The sequence below is a fragment of the Gossypium hirsutum genome, chromosome D09 (assembly GCF_007990345.1).
Source record: "Gossypium hirsutum isolate 1008001.06 chromosome D09, Gossypium_hirsutum_v2.1, whole genome shotgun sequence".
NCBI lineage: Eukaryota > Viridiplantae > Streptophyta > Magnoliopsida > Malvales > Malvaceae > Gossypium > Gossypium hirsutum.
In genome coordinates this window covers 40,827,090-40,841,363 of record NC_053445.1, presented here as the reverse complement: position 1 = coordinate 40,841,363, position 14,274 = coordinate 40,827,090, and the positions used below count along the sequence as shown (strand labels likewise).

The following is a 14,274-nucleotide window of genomic DNA, read 5'->3' as shown; positions in this document are numbered from 1 at the left end:
TCCGCTGAGAGTTCAAAGGGTTCATAGAAGGGCCCAAATGTAGGCTGATCGCAATTATTATTTGGAGAATAGCGAATGTCTTGCTTCCAGATACATAGGAGAGGCTTACGGCAAGTAATTAAGTAACCCTGCTCCCAATCACATGGAGGGAGGCTTACGAAAGGTAATAAAGTGGCTCTGCTCCCAAACACATGGGGGAGGCTTACGAAAAGTAATAATATAACCCTATTCCTAGACGCATGGGGTGAAGCTTACAAAAAGTAATAAAGTGAGCTTGCTCCCAGACGTATAGGGGGAGGCTTATGAAAAGTGATAACTTGATCTTACTCCCAAACGTATAAGGGGAGACTTACGGAAGGTAATAAGATAACCTTATTCCTCGATGCATGGAGGGAGGCTTATGGAAAGTAATAAAGTGGCCCTACTCTAAAACGCATGGATGGAGGCTTACGGAAAGTAAGAAGGTATTGCTTCAAGACGCATGAGGGAGGCTTATGATAAAAGTTACAGGTCAATCACATTACTGTGGCTTTTGTAATTCAGAATTTCGTGGAGAGTACGGTTCTACTACGTTAAATCACATCAACCAAGTCTACTCAACTGGAATTTACATAATGAAAATCGTGTCAAATCATAGCTTTCAACCAAGTCTACTCAGCTTGGACTTACGTGATAAAAATCGTGTCAAATCACTACCATCGGCCAAGACTACTCGACCCGAATTTATGTAATGAATGTTTGTTGAGCTCTCCTACAATGCGAAGAACCTCATTTTACAACCTTTTGATGTGTGAGTGGACAGATTATATATGTCTAATAGTTCAATTTATCTTGACAAACATCTCTTCCTGGCATTTCGTCGAACACCCATACCCTTTTTTGTTCAACAATTTACCCAACATTCGTATAAAAATTGATCGAAACAATTCGAATAAAGACATGTGGCTTAAACCCATATTTCCAAACATGGCCTTGAACACTTTCTCCAAAACCAAATTTAAAAACCTAACAACAAGCCTTTATTAACGAAGAAAACGTGACTCTCATGGACCAAACTCCAAGTCTAAGCACATCTTTGTAATTATCTAATAGTAAGTTGTGACGGGAGAATGACCATGAGCAAGACCTTTAATTAATGCATTATAGATAAAATATTGGGTTTTTCCACATATCAACATCATATGCACTAATCATTATATTGTATGCCACATGAAAACACCAAAGACTCCATAATTTCAACACACAAAAAACCAATTTTCCTAACCATCTCAAGAATTGAAGTCTATACACTAGACAACCTTATTCCTTTATTCGATGTTCCAACTCGACTTAACAAGGCATTCTCGAATAAAGATTCAAAAGAGAGTAGACTCAATTGAAGAATTTCCTCACGGTTTACGCACATTATGTTTTATGTGTATTCTCTATTTGACACATTCCCATCAATAACCTCTCTAACAAGAATTTTCCAATGCAATAACCTTTGGTTTTGTAGGAACCAAACGGTTCAAGATGACTACGAAGGGTTTGGTGGTGGAGGATTTGGGGTAGTTTGGTCCATGCTCACGCATCATTGTTGAAACACAATATCAATGGAGATGGAGAAGGAGGAGAGGGAGCGGTGTCAAAGAAGGCTAGTTCACCTACTCTAGGGTTGAGAGTCAAACAAGTAAAGGGACTCAGGTAGAGGTGGTAGAGAGATTAGTGTATTAAGGTTGAGAGTGGATGAGTTCCCTCAACTATGCCACTTAGTGGGCCCTGGTTGGCCTAATGGAGGGTCTAATTGGGTCTAAATTGAGGTAGGGATATAACAATATGTGTTAGGATATCAAGTTGCGGAGAACTTGTTAAGTTGTTGTTAGACTTGTGCCAACAAAGACAACAACAAAAAATCCATAAATCTTTTAACAGTTTTTAACAACCTTTTATTTTTAAACTATTATTGTCATACACAACAAAAACATATAGGTATCAGATATTAAAACAAAGATAGAAGGACTTATCTTTTACAAGATAAATTGGAGCATGACAAACAGTCTTTAAGATAAATTTAGGAGGGTTCATGCAAAAATATTAGGCTTGAAAAGTAGGCTTGAGCAAAAAAAAATTAGGCTTATTTAAAATTTGAGTCAAGCTCGGGCTTGAATTTTTAAGCCCGAGCTCGACCCAACATGATCCGACCCACTTTTTAGTTTTTAATATTTTATATTATGTTATTTTTATATATTATATAATTTATAACACATTTTTTTGAACATATAACACATAAAAATTAAATCTGTAATAGTAAACATTAAAAAATATTAAGGTGACTATATATAAAATTTTAATAAATAAAAATATATTAAATTATTAAATTTTGAATTAAAAAATATTATAAATATATTTTAAAATTTTTTAAAAATAACATGGGTAAGCTTAAAATGGGCTTGAGTTAGCTATTTACAAATATAAACGAGCTTGGACAAAATTTTGAAACTCATATTTTGAGCCGGGCTAGACTTGGGCGAACATAAAATGTGTTAATATTATGCCTAAGTCTGATCCGACCCATTAACACCTTTAGTTTTAGTTAATTATCATTTTTATTTTTATTTTATCTTCAATCTTTATATTCAATAATAACAATTTAATTGGTTATAAAAATATTTTAAATATTATTAAATTAAATTATAAATTTTTTTTTGGTACATATTACAAACCATCAAAAAGTCTATTACCCACACCTTGAATATCATGTTTGATGTGAGCAAAAATTTCTAAAGGACGACTGAGAAATGCTTGCAATCGTTGTGCGCTACAATAAAGCTATAATTTGATTCAAGAATTCACGATGCAGCCGAATAGATGATTTCTTTTTTATTCCATAAAGGCCCATAATACCCATTGAATAGCTCCCCTCGAAATGACTACTATGACCAAACATTGAATAGTCCCGAAAATATTATTCCTCAAATGTCCTCAAAAATAACCTTTTGAGTCGGCCAAAAAACACTTGAATACAGTAAACAATCACTTTCCCCAAGCACACTTCTCCAACCCTTGGACCGCAACAGCTTAAGACCATCATATATTGCCCAAATCTTTGTTTGCTCAATGCTACACTATCCAATATTGCGTATGAATCCATAGATCCATATGCCGCAATGGTCTTTGACAACCCTAGGCACCAAAGCCATTCCTGAGTCAGGTCTCCTAGCATCATCAGTGTTCAATTTCACCTAACCTGGTGGTGGCGAGGACCATTTGTCAACCGTGAACGAGCACGACTAGTATGAGCAAAGTTGCAATCAGTCTCTTTAATGTTAACTACCTTGCTCCAAGAGGTTTTGACAATATCAAACACGTTAAAAGATTTATTTTTAAAAACAAGGAGATTTCTTTGCTTCGATAATTTCCAGCAAATCACACCAAAAGGGAGTGACAAGTGAAATCATGGAAATATAACCCCATGCTATTTCTAAGGTTCTCTAAAATCCAAGCTAACAAAGGAAGAGAGAAAAACCTGTCATGCAAATTTGGAGGAAAGAATTGCAACCAAGTCACACGAGCCTTATAATAGTCGAAAACGTGTAGGTAGTCTCCTCTAAAAGACCACACATATTACATATCCCATTATCAGTCTTACCCTTTGGGCACCATTCAGCATTAGTGAGAAGCCTCTAGAGGACAAGCCGAAGAAATTGGTGCACTCGCTGTGGACCAACAGAAAGACTATACTAAGGATTATTTTTTATCTGTTTCTGACTAGGAATCCCATGAGAGGGAACTTACGTCGTCTTAACTGAAAATTCTCCGTTAGTGGACCATTTCGACATAAGAGAATCCGGTCCGATAGTTCGATTCGGGGGCGGAATACCAGCTATTTTAAGAACAGATATCTAGGTGATGGTGAAGATAATCCAGTCACCACACTTTTAAGAGGCATATCCTTGTTGATGCCTTTGCTATTAATGCAACGAGACATAAATGGACCCAGGTGTTATTCCAAAATCTGATCCAACATTCATCCCCCACGGACCAGCATAAGCTTTGGTGCAAGAGAGGCCAAACCTTAGCTAAATATCTTCAAACGAAAGAACATCTAGAACGAGATATATCCAACGGGCACTGCTCATAATTTTTGTATTTGGAACGTAAGATCTTAACCCAGAGAGCTTCTTTATTGGTGACACAATGGAAACCCAATTTTAATAAAAAAATAGGATTCATTTTGTTCTTTCAAGTGCCTAAGGCTCAGACCTCCATTAACTTGCGGTTGGCAGCATTCTTCCCACCTAACTAGTGCCGGTTTCCAGCTAGAAGCGGATTTCCCCCAAATAAATCCCCGTGCAAATTTCTCAATTTACGAGCAAATTCTGCTTGGAATCAAAGTAGTTTGCGTAAAGTAGCTTGGATTGCCATAAGGACAGATCTAACAAGAATAATTCGTCCCGCCATGGATGGAATCTTGGCATCCCAACTATCGAGTCTCTTCCGGATTTTATCCAAAACAAACTTAAACATACTAGTGGTTAGTCTCCTATGGAACAACTGCATACCCAAGTAAGTGGCCAAATCTGAAACCTCATTAAAGCCGAGCACATTACAAATATGAGACGCAAGAGTGGGATCGGTATTGCTGGAGAAGAAAACAAAAAGTCAATATCTCTTTGATAGTTGAACCCTGCACCACGTCAGCTTCAGCAAAGAGGAAAAGATTATCCGCACATAATAATGTATTGTTGAATTAATATATGCAATTTTTTTTAAGTTACACAATTACAAATAATTATAAACAAATTTAATTATTAGAAAACATATCTTCACAAAAAAAATACATCATAATAACTATAACCAAAATTAATCATTAGAAAGTACAATTAAACTAATAATCAAACGTAAATCTGAAAGGATAAGCAGGGACCTACCTCTCCAAAAAAAAAATTTCAATTCAGTCATCTTACAATCAAATTAATACATAATAAACTTATATTTTGGTTTATGGGAATTGTTGACACCATTTTTTGTTGAAAACGGGGTCGACTTGGATTTAAAAAAAAAGAATGAAAACGGGAGTCGCCACCAATCCTTTTTTGACGAGGTGTGATCGGGTCACCTCAAAAAGTGGTTGTTCTTAATAAATGATTTAATTTTATTAAAACAACGATTTTGGTCTACGAAATTCAGAAAAATGAGTTCGGGAGCCGGTTACGCACGAGGAAGGATTAACACCCTCGATACGCCCAAAATTGGTACCTAGTTGATTAATTAGTGTCTTAGTGTCGAAAATTGAAAATTTGAAGAGTTTTTAAAAAATACGATCCTTAAAAGAAAATCTGATATCGTGAATTGAAACATAAGATTCTCTTGTTCCGAAGGAATATCACATCCAGCACGTTAGGACACGATACTCTAAACCATCGAAACCAAGATCACCTTATAGTTTAATGAAACCATACTTTGAAGCTTTAAGAGGATATTTGGCTATTTAGTCAAACGAGAAATCGAAACCCAGCACGTTAGGGCACGTTTTCTCGAGTTTCCAAACGCGAAATATTGCCTTATTTAGAAAAATTTTCCTTTTGGTGTTTAGTGTCAATGCTTGACAAAACAATAACGAATACGACAAGGTGAGCAAAGTAAAGTGAGTAACAACAATGCAATAGGCAAAATGAAATGACGAGGCGATTACATAAACAAAGCATACAAATAAATAAATAGAACTAACATTTAAAAAAGGCACAAGTGTACACGAATAAATAAACAAACACCAAATAACAATGATGACAATAAATACGATTATGTAAAAATGTATATGCATATATAATTTTAAGCCATAAAATAAGAAATGCATATAAATTATAGAATATGAAAACATAGATAAATATATACATATATATAAAATCAGTAAGTATTATAAAAATAAAAATGTAAATATGTGTTTATATATATTTACAAATCGTGATAATATAAAATATATGTATGTGAATTATGAAATATGTGAAATATACAAAAGGCATTTTTAAGAATATAAAGAATATATATAAGTATGTATATGATATAAAATATGCATAAATATATGTAAGTATATAAGAATTAAGAAATATGAAAAATATATTTAGGTATGTATAAGTACGTATATCTACATATATATGTAAAAAATATAATATTAAAAAAGGGTATATATATATGCGTAATATATATAAATACATATATAATATAATGTTAAAATATTCACATAATATACATAATAATAATGTTGAAAACATCTATTAATAATAAATATATACTTATATGTATTAAAGATATATTCATAAATACAAAAACATATACTGATAATCACAATAGTAAAGATAAAAAATGTATACGTAACATAATGCAAAAATATATAAATGTTGTGATATCTAAAAACATATACATAAAAATGAAAGAAATATATGACGAATAATGCAAAGATATTTGTATGAGATAATGGGAAATATACGAATAGCACGATATTTACAAGTGTATACTTAATATAATTATTTAAAAAATGATATAAATAAATGAATACATGAAAATAATACCATATACACAAAAATACCTATATATATATACGTAATGAAATATGTGAACAAATATTAATATTAAAGAATATATAATATATGTATATAATAGTAGAAACGAAACAAAATATATATATATAGTTAAATATAATACAATAATAATAAAACAACAATGATAATAATATTATATATATAACAATTAATATTTAAAATTGAATTAAACAGCAAAAATATTATGAAATTTAAGGTAAAAAAATAGATGAAAAAGGGATGAGATTGGATTAAAACCAAATCTTTGGGGCGAATTTTGAAAGAAATTAAAGGAGAATGGACTTATCAGAACGCGCGTTAAACTATGGGGATCAAATAAGTAATTTATCCAAACACTTGAAACGACACCGTTGGAAGGGGGACTAAATCGCAAAGTGTAATGGATTTCAGGGTCAATTTATAAACAACGAATAACTTGATTGCGAAATATAAAAATGCGGAAGGGCCAATTGCGCAAATAGCCCTTCCGCTCAAAAACACGCGGATCCTGCCCTGGTGCGGGTCGGGTCGACCCGCCCCACGTCCGAAACGACGTCGTTTTATCATTAAACAGGGGGGACCAAAACGGTGCGTTTTGGTCCCCTATAAAAGCTAAGTTTTTTTGAAAAATTCATTTGTGACTAGGTGAGGAAAAAAAAAAGAAAGAAAGAGGGAGAGGGAGGGCACGGGGCGATTTCCGGCCAAGGGGGGGTCACCGGACGGCCACCGGAGGCTCGCCGGCGCCGGCGGTGGCCGGAAAGGTAAATTTTGTTATTTTTTTTGTTATTTGTTCTTGGTCTTAGAATATATAGATTTTAGGTTTATATTAACTTTAAAAATGTATAGATATGTATATAGAAATCGAAAAAAAGTAACCTTTTCCGTTTGCCTTTCCTTTTTTCCGAATGCTTGCTATCTCAGTACTGAGATCTATGTATTTTTTTTAAAACTCTAACTTCTGTTTTTTGTATTCAAATGCCGAAAAAAACAAACAAAAAAAAAGAAGAAGAACCAAAGAAAAAAACCCCCTGGCGATCGGGTTCCTCCCCAAGGCTTTATAGCCGATTTCGCTATTGTTTTCTGCTATCTCCTTTGCTGTTTGCACATGGTTTTTGTCTTTTTGTGTCCTCTTTTCTTGCTTGTTTGCAGGCTTTGAGGGGTGTCAGACGCATGGAGGAGAGGGGCATGCGTGGGGCGTGCGACGGTGGTAGTGCGCAAGGTGGCCAATGGTTGGCCTAGAGGTTCGGTAGCACACCTGGGGGGCTGAGTTGCGGCTGAAGGTTGATTGCTGAAAAATTTTGGAATAGTTGGGCTAGGGTTTTGGTATTGGTTTGGGTTTAGGGTTAATTTTGGGTAGTTTGGGCCATATGAAATTTGGGCTGCAATGTATTTGGTTTATGTTTTATTTTTATTTTGTTTTTGTTTTGCACTGGGCCTGGGCAAAATGGGCTCATACAGGAATATTATAATCAAATTCCGTCCCCTATTAAAACAATTTCTAGATTCACCCTTTTGATAATTAAAATGTATCCAAACCTATGCCAGAATAAATTTATACAAAGTTCACATATAGTGAGACATAAACCAAAATAGACACAAGCACACATGGTTTATACAAAATGAGACTTGAACCTTGGATCTTAAATTTTCAAGGTCTTAACATTACCATTAAGCTAAGGCATTATTGAGGGAGGCTAACTTTGTTTGGTGAAGTCTAAGAATTGTTGTTTGCCTCCGACGGACCCCTCAAGGGTTGATAATGTCTCTAGTGGAGAGCTTTGTCTCTCACCTCTAATGAGAGCCTAAGTGAATGCTTGAAGAGACGACAGTTCACAAAGTGAAAGTGTCTTATTGGGTGTCTAATAACATGCAAACGCGCATAGTCACTTATGAAATCAACATTTGCTCTTGTTAAGATTTTAATTTATATCTTATAGTATATAGGGCACTTATGAAAAACTACACCACCACTTGGGGCTAGCAATGATAATTATATTTTATTTTTACCATCTCATTTACCTTTTTATGCAAATACATGTTAAATATTTAATTAAACAAAATATAATATCAACTTTTAGTTGATTTTTGTACTTTTATATTTTAATTATTTTCCCCTGTTAAATTTTTTTAAATAATGGTAACTAATTAGTTTACATAAAATAATTTAATAAATTCATCTTAATGTAATATATATGAATGAAATAAATATAAATTTAAAATATTTAATTTTAACTGAAGTTAAATATATTTTTATGAAAAAAGCCAAATATATTTAATTTTATAGTATTTTAATATGTAATTAAATTTTTATTATTTTAATAATTAAAAATCTGGAAAAGAATAAACTAAATAGAAAACACATACATAAATAATAAAAAAAGTATAATTATCCTATTACTTAAAATTTAATTAGTAATTAGATCTCAAAAGAGTGTTGTGTGATTTTATTTAAACTTAAGAGGTAAGTTAATAGCCTAATTGTATTTTAAATCAAACTTGAGGGATAAGTTGAAAGGGAAGAGGAAGAGTATAAATTGAAGTTGTTGCAGCGGGCAACGCAAGGCTGGAAAAGGCCCGCACGACTTTGATATAGTTGCCAATGATACAAAAACAATGGCATGACTCTGTCACAGACTCATCTTTACCAACTCCTTCGCTCTTTGTTTCAATGCAAATGACTCAACCAGATTTTAGCATTTCAAAGTTCCTCGAGGAACAAAAATGCTGGCAACATCATCGGCCTAAAATTTCATCTCAGCAAGTATTTGGTGGCAGATCCTTTCTTAACATGATCATTCACGCGCCACTGTTTTGAGGAGTATGTGCCTGCAAAAATAAACCCACACAAAACCCATACTACAAGAATCAATTTCAACCACTCTCAATTTATAATTTATAAAATTATCAAAATAATCATTCACTATACAAAATCAACTCAAAATTTAGGTACATGCTAGTTATCGAAATATAAGAAGGTTATACAAACATTGTTGAGTTGAGAGTTGTGGATTGGATGCTCATTGATGACTTCTTGGACCTTTGAGATTTACCAACACTTGTGCATAAAAATAGACAAACCGTACACTGAATGATAAAACTCAATGGTACTTTCATGATTCAAGTTAATAAAACAATAACATTAAAAATATGAACACAATCAAAACATGCTCTAGATTCAACCAATTCATTTACCATTCATGTCAAATACCAAGATCATACAGGATCTCATTTGACCAAATTTATACACATATTAGTTCATATATTATAGTAATATAACATAATCATTTCATTCCAATTCTTACTATCTATTCATTTTTTTTATTCGATAATCCTCGAATCAATTGATTCATTTCATTTTCATGTTGACCCTCAAGGTTCACAATAACCGATTCGCATGATTTTTCACATGCTATCTTTAATCACATTTCATATATATATGCACACATAGTACCATTTCATATTATCTTTTCAATTTAATATCATTTATGGAGTTCATACTTTATAACCCTTATTAATTGGATTTAGACTCAAAATGGATACACGGATCATCCAACCAACACACCAATCTGGCACTTGAATACATCATCGAATAAACCAAAGTAAATATACTGACACACATAGTGCATCATCAGACGAACCAAAGCAAATATGTTGGTGCACAAAGTGCATCATCAGACAAAACCGAAGTATAAACTCGTACACAGTCTAATCTATAGTATGCCAACTATACCTCACTCTACTTGAACAGTTAGTAGAGTACCAGTGATCTAATTACATTACCTTTACATGTTCTCTTATCAAAGTTTCATACCATATTCATATCACATCATATATCACAATTTCATTCCCTACTTGGTTATATCATATTCATTTCAACTCAATTCACCACATTTCGTCATCAATTCACATCATGAATAATTAATCAACTTATATCATGTTTATTTCTACTATATTCAATTTAGTTCAATCTATCATCATGTAGTAATTGAATCATGCAATTGTAATACACTTGCCTCAGAAGATAAATTTGGAACAATCAGACAGATGTATGTATTTATATATATATGTGTGTGTGTATGTGTGTATATATCAACATATTGAACTCAAATCATAAAAGTACAAACCGAATTTCCTGCTAGTCGTCTACGATTCCCGATTTTCCCTTCTCAAACGATAGCCTGACGTCGTCCTTAACTATGTTCAATAATTCAATATTAAAAATAATATCATATTACATCCAAATCACGTTAAAAATACATAGCCAACATATTTTGCATTTTATTCAATTTATTTTCTATATCGGGATACTTGTATTTTTCACTATCTAGCACCGGGTCAAAATTCGATTTCACATTTTTCATTAAAAATCTTATACTTTCTATTTATAGCTTAATTTCGTTACATTTTATAATTTATTCAATTTAGTTCCCAATGTTACAAATTTATTTTAATTTCTAATTTAACCTATATCACAATCTAAACTTATTAACCATCAATTTCTTCAAATTAAGTTTGAAATAATCAATTTACTATAATGATAACTTGCTAAATATTATTTAATTGAACAAATTAATGCATGGATTAACTAATTCAAACTTCCATAATAAAAAATCTATAAAAATTCTAAAAAAAAAGAGACTTGATTGCCTTAATAAAATTAATGATTGAATGCTTGAGTTTTCTTTCTTTTCCTTTTAATGGCTACGACTTGGGAAGGAAGATGTTAGTGTCATCTTTTCATCCACTAAATTTACTATTTATAGCTCAATTAAAGGAAACCATCATCATCCTCCACTACCTCAGATTAAAAATTATTTATTAATCATTTCTCTCAAATATTTTTTAATTAAAATTCACTAAACTTTACAATTTAGTTAATGAACTTTAATTATTATTTTTTCAATTAAATTACTTAATCGATCTATAATATATTTTTATGTTAACTTAAAATTACAGAAATAAAATTCTGAAATTACATTTTTTACCCCACTTAAAATTGAATCATTATGAAATACCCCAACTGTTTGCAATGAAGAAGATGAAGAGAGAGATGGGGAAAAAACAACAAAAGTTGAGAAAATGCTGATATTACTGCTCACGTTTATGCTGGCTTTGCTTATAGAACCTTCAATGGCAGCTTCGAGTACTGGCGGTCTCTTAATATTTGTGATTCCTTTCAACATCTGAATCACTTTTCCCATCATTGACCGTTGAGAAGGCTGTTCTTGGATTCACCAGAAACTAACCTGAATTGCCCTAGTTATTTGCTCCATGTCCACATCTTGATTAACAAGCTTTTTATCAACAATTCCCTCTATATTACCCTTCTCAAACTCTTCATGAGCCCATATAAAACTTTTTCCTATTTGTGCCCGCTGCAACATCAAAATTCCTTCTTCCACTCGCTATCTCAGACAATACCATCCCATAGCTATAACATCAGATTTTGAAGTTATTGGAAGGTTTGCAAGCCATTCAGGTACCAAATAGCTCCTTGCCTCCCTAACACTTGTCAATAATCGATATCTATTGTCTTTGGCATTTATAACTTTGGCAAGTCCGAAATCTGACATTTTGGCATTGAAAATTTCATCCAAGAGAGTATTCTCAGGCTTTATATCGCAATGAATAATGCAGTCCCTACACTCCTCATGAAGGTACATGATTCCCCCTGTAGTTCCAAGAGCAACATTATGACGGTATTCCCAACTCAACATCTTTCCTGAGTGCTCTTCTGTGGTAAAAAGGAAGTTATCTAGAGACCCATTTTTCATGAACTCATAAACTAAAAGCCTGTGATGGCCCTCAGCGCAAAAACCAATCAATCTTACCAAGTTCAAATGGTGGGTGCTACTGATGGTTGCAACCTCCATTCTAAACTGCTTTTCACCCTGCTCGATACCTTCTAGTTGCTTCACTGCCACAACCGCTCTACTAGAAAGAACTCCTTTATATAAAGCCCCAAACCCTCTGGCTCCAAGCTTTTCCTTAAACTGCCTTCGAATGCAATCAAAACCAACATGGTAGCCACAATCCAGGCATGCACCCTCCAACCTCTCCCATTCCATCATTATCTGCAAAAGGAGATGGGTTTGGTAATACTGGTCCACAAACCTGATACCCACTCACAAACTCAGTAGTTCTCAAGTAACAGAGCCCTGTTCCATCCGACAAAGAAGTGGAAGCAACACAAGAAGCGGTGACAAGACAAGTCAATCTACAAGCTGATATCCCAACAAAGAAGGTCTGAGAAGGCAGCTCAGGCGGATAAGTCAAAGATTCAGCATGATTCAGTTCCAACATAGCAGCACTCCCTGGACAATCCTCTATATTCCTTTTCCTCTTACACCCTTGCCTCAAATCATTCACATCCAACAGCCTAAAATTCTCCGACCGACACCCGCTAATTGGACTCGTATCACTATAACTACAAATTCCCATATTCCCACAATAACCAAAAACATCACACTGATTCAAAACTGTTATAGTCCCACTACCCATAGAAGAACTTTACAAACCTCAAAATATTACTTCCTTTCGCATAATCACTGCTGTAAGCCAGGGATTTAAATTGCGGTCGCGTCGCGTTTATCGCGGTCGCGGACATAACGGACGCTATTGCGGTTACTGCAGGTATCGCGGTCGTGAATTTTTTTAAAAGTCGCACAACTTATTGCAAAACATAGTAATTATAATTATAATTATAAAAATAATAATTTTTAGAGTATTTTTTAACACTTATGAACTTTTATTAATATAATTTTGTGTGTAACTCTAAACAAACCCTAAGTAATAAAAATTATGAAAATTTAAAATAATAATAAATAATAAATAATTATCATTATAAATCATAATTATAATATTAATTAAAAATAACATATAAACTAAAATTATAAATCTAATAACATATAAAGGAAATGAAACGGTTCCCTCTATTCTGTTTCAAACCTTTCCTTGTTATTAGAAATCCCCAACTTCTCAAATTGCTAGGGCCCTAGACAAACAAAATAGGAATAGTGTTTTCACCAAATTCAACCTTTTTTCACCAGCGGGCAGCGGCCAGCCTTTGCTGTTTTCAGTTTTCACACAAATTTTTCGCCACTACCGCCTCCTAATCCACGCCGGCACACCCTGATGGCAAACCCACTCAACCCCGACGGCTTTTCATTTTCTTTTCCTCTTTCACTGTTACTCAACCAACTTTTTTTCCCCTTTTTTTGTTCGCCCAGATCTCTGCTACTGCTAAGTGCTACTGCTACCCATTTCTCATCTTCAGTTCCTAATGGCAAATCCTAAGTTTTTCTTTCGCTGAAACTTTTCTTTGTACTGCTTTTGCTGCTTGTTTTGTTGAGGTATTCAGTATTCACGATCCATGGGTATGAGAAATAGGATTTTATATTTTCTATTGCTGTTGAGTTTTGAATCTTTGGACTTTGATTCCTTCTTGCTGTTGTTTCAGTGTTTCTGTTGATTTTTGTTAGAGGAGATGATTTTTTTTAGTTTGTTGTTAACGTTATTGCCGCAATTGGCCGTTACCCGTTAAATTGCGGCCGTGATCCACCGCTATCGGAGTGAATCCGCTTCACACCGCTATTTTCAGCAATTGCGGTTTCGGACGGCGCCGCTACCGCTATATAATGGCCGCTATTTCGGTAGCGGACCGCAATTTGAATCCCTGCTGTAAGCCATAATTACCCTAATACTCAAACTAGGATCA

The 14,274-nt window shown here is 33.7% G+C and overlaps 1 pseudogene; it reads right to left on the bottom strand.

The window, feature by feature from the left end:
* Positions 1-9,353: 9,353 nt before the first annotated feature.
* LOC107892546 (G-type lectin S-receptor-like serine/threonine-protein kinase At1g34300) lies at positions 9,354-13,827 on the bottom strand (annotated as a pseudogene).
* Positions 13,828-14,274: the final 447 nt, after the last annotated feature.